This window comes from Acipenser ruthenus, unplaced genomic scaffold (genome assembly GCF_902713425.1).
Source record: "Acipenser ruthenus unplaced genomic scaffold, fAciRut3.2 maternal haplotype, whole genome shotgun sequence".
Taxonomy (NCBI): Eukaryota; Metazoa; Chordata; class Actinopteri; order Acipenseriformes; family Acipenseridae; genus Acipenser; species Acipenser ruthenus.
This window is the reverse complement of record NW_026708141.1, coordinates 124,530-128,366: the sequence shown is the minus strand read 5'-3', so window position 1 is coordinate 128,366 and position 3,837 is coordinate 124,530.

Genomic DNA, 3,837 nt, shown 5'->3' with positions numbered 1-3,837 from the left:
TTTTAAGCACCCCGCTTTGCTACAGTATGTAATAAACGCCTATAATACGTATCTGGAATTCGATAGTAGTACATAATATCTGAGGAGTACGCAACAGCAGAGTACGTATTAAAGGATGTGTTTTGATAGTAAATCGCTTGTTTGTGTCCTGGTTCCTTAGCTTAGTTACGTTATATACTGGGTGTACGTTATATCCTAGGTACTTTATAGGTGGGTTCCACTGTGTATATAAAAAATACAGTTTTTGATTATTTATATTAACAGTGAATTGACTTATAGGGATGTAAACCAGCACAACTAGCACTTGCACTATCATTCATTGGTCACTGCTGGAATTTTTAACATGGATGAATGTGATGGGTGTGCCAGGTACCTGATTTCCATAGTTTATGTACCCAGTAATAGTATTTGATAGGGGTGTGCCGAGTAGTCGGATCATGAAAGCACCTGTTATGATTGGCTCATTATTTTTCTATGTAAAAAACACAATAGATCTTAAGGAGGCAGGCAGGAACAGTAGATAACAGATTGCACAATAGATAAGTCTTGATCAAATAAAAAATTAAAGCACTACCTGACCAGCTCACTTTCAGAATATAAATGTGAGCCAGAAATGCATTTCTTGACACTTTCATTATTAGTCATATCCACATCCAGTGATGCCATCTGAAAACCATCAGTGTATGAGTACCTGTGCAAGCACGATTTCTCAAAGAATAAATATGAGTATGAGTACAAGTAATGAGTCCTCTGCACAGCACAAATATTAACACAATAATCCCACCACTTGTCCAACTAAAAGTACCTCTTGTAAACAAAGATTGTATTTATCAATTTACTTTAAACCTCTTTCTTCTGTATATTTTTCAGTGATTTTAAAGAAGCAAAACATTAAACACCTTACATTTTTTAGATGAAGGACACACTGTTGTATTAATTTAGAGATTAAATGAACATCGCAAAAAAAGGTTGAAAAAAAAACAATGTCTACAGATATCCATAACTTTGTACACTTAAAACTGTTTTGGATGAAGAAATAATTACTAATAATAAAATACCAAGAAAGAACTCAGAGACCTACTGATTTGGTTTGGAGTTTATAGCTTTAAATTAAAGAATGCCCTACTAGAAAAGACATAAACAAAAAAGTAGACCTGTATAAAACGTAAAACAAAACCTCTTGTGGCTGGCTAAAAATGAATATTACATTTACATGGATGAATACATGATAAGTAGCTGTGTCTTAGCTATTAATTATATAAAAGCCTCTAGCCTGACAGCTCTGATCCATAAGAATTGCTGACATTTTATTAAGCAACAAAACTGGGTTGCTGTCTTTGACATTGAATCATCAAGAATGCAAAATAATGATAATACTCTTTGTGTGTCCTCTGATTTAGCTATATCATGAGAATGTAATCTTGAAAGTGACAGATCCGTTTGTAACAAAGGTCACAAAACTATTTCATGGCACTACTTGGCAGGCTGGAAGCTAAACCCTGTCTGAGGATAAAGTCCATGTGAGTAGTTATTTATTGCAAGACATGGGCTCAGCAGTACGCAATAATTAACCTCTATCCCCTATGTAGCCCGTCTGACTACGATTCTGCGTTGTGTTCTGGTGTATGGATAATGAACAGGACTCTGGACACTGGTTGCCGGTTTCTGGTCTTTTATTCTGAATTAGATGAAATAAATGCAGTGAATACAATGGAATGAATGGTGATGAGCTTCTCTATGTTGCACGCAGTGCACACCTCTCCTCAGTAGAGCCAAAGACAGACTGAGGAGTAAAAACCGCGCGCTGCTGACTGGATTGTCCCGCAGGCCAGAGCAATACACCACAGAGCAATCGATACTCTCCACGGATACGTAAAAAAAAAAAAACTAACGGAAGGATTTGGGTGAAATACATACAAACGAGTATTAATACTCGTTACACCTACAATACAGTTTTTACATGACATTTGAAAAATATATATTGGCATGTTACCACTGTGGTACTGTAATGCTCTACCAATAGCTCATACCATTGTAACTGCCCCTGTTCTACCATTAGCCCTTGAATTGCCATCAAGTGTGGTTTCCAGTTGTCTACTAAATTAGACAGTCCTAGGCTCTCCACTATTTTTACAGTAGCAATCCTGTTCTATAACTGACGTTCTTCCTCAGTTTTGTTTAAAAAGTACAATTGCTGTTTGAGGTCTTCAAGCTTTGGACATCCTCTCCAAGTAAAGCTTAATTTGTAGAACAGCTGTAGGAGTGAATTATACCCATACCGAAAGAAAATATATGTTTAATATATTTTTTTATGAATGGGAAACATGTTAAATATATGAATAATATATTTATAACCTTACCATATATTTTCAACATATAAAATAAATATATGGCTCACAGATTAAATTATATTTAAAATATACTTTAAATGCACCAAATATTTTTTTATGTATTTTTTATACATTACTAATTCATTTTATTTAACTGACAAAAAATATATTTTACAATATATTGTTATAAACATATATTTGCAACAAATTTACCAGACATTTAAAATCTATTATGTTTTTGCCTTACATTCGTCATACATTTTAAAAACATTATTTATGGATGCTGTTTAAATATATTAAAAATATATATATAGCAACAAATTGGTGTAAATATTTTGGAACAGAATTAAAATACATTAAAAATGTATTCATAAGTTTCCCTGGAACGTATAATGATGCTAATATGTGATGTTGACCTTAGACATTGATTAAACATTAACTAAATATATATATACCATACAGTACATACATTATATATTTAATTGTATTGAAACATATATTTACCTTTTTTAATGTAATATTAATCAATATATGTATTATACAAAGCATTAAATATGCATTTGTCATATATAGATATTGCCTGAGCGGACTCATGTAAATTAGTTGCTGGCAAAGGACGCTTGGGGTTGGGATTTTTTGTGTGGAAACTGTGATTATTTGTTGATTTATTGTAAATATTTGATTAGTGTTTTTGTGATAATTGTTCAAGTTATTGTTTTGCATGTTTATTCTTCATTTGGGAGTATTTCTGTGATTTGTTATAAATCAGTGTTTGCATCCGCAAGAGTGGGGAGGTGCCTCTGTGTGTGTGCTTGTGTTACTGAGACATGAGTCACTGCTGTTGGCAATCTCTGCCAAATAAACAACTCCGGTGTTTTAAAAAGAGCTGAAGGTGTTGCTTCCTTTATTAATCCATAAAGGTGATTTTAAGTGCCGTGCTCGGCTACAATATTGTTTGTTTTTTATTATGTGCCATACACAAGTACATATATTAAATGAAATATTTCAAATGTATACATCATATATTTTTCTCATATGAATTATATTTCCTTTATATTTTAAAAGCATTAACTATATATTTACCATATATCTCACATATTTTTCATATCTAGAAAAGGGGACAATTTTGGTGTATGAAAAATGTATAAAATATCTTGATAATATATTTTTTATATATTCTGTTTAATTCAAGAATGATGTTGTGAAAATATAAGATTCATACATGTCTTATTATATATTAAATATATTTTTATTCTGTATGGGTAGAGAGCTCAGCATGTAAAAAAGGCAGTTATTCATTTGTCACACTGTACAAGGAGTGTGACAATGAAACTGTTTACTAAACTAAATCTGTCAGTCATTTACTCTGTAAGGTAAACTGTTTTCACACGAACCTTGTGATTTCTCATTGCTGGAATGAGGTCAGGCCACATTGTTAAGTTGTGAAAGGGACTTTTGTTACAAGACTTTCTTTTGCAGGCCAACTTTTTGTCGCAGGTTGGGAGCG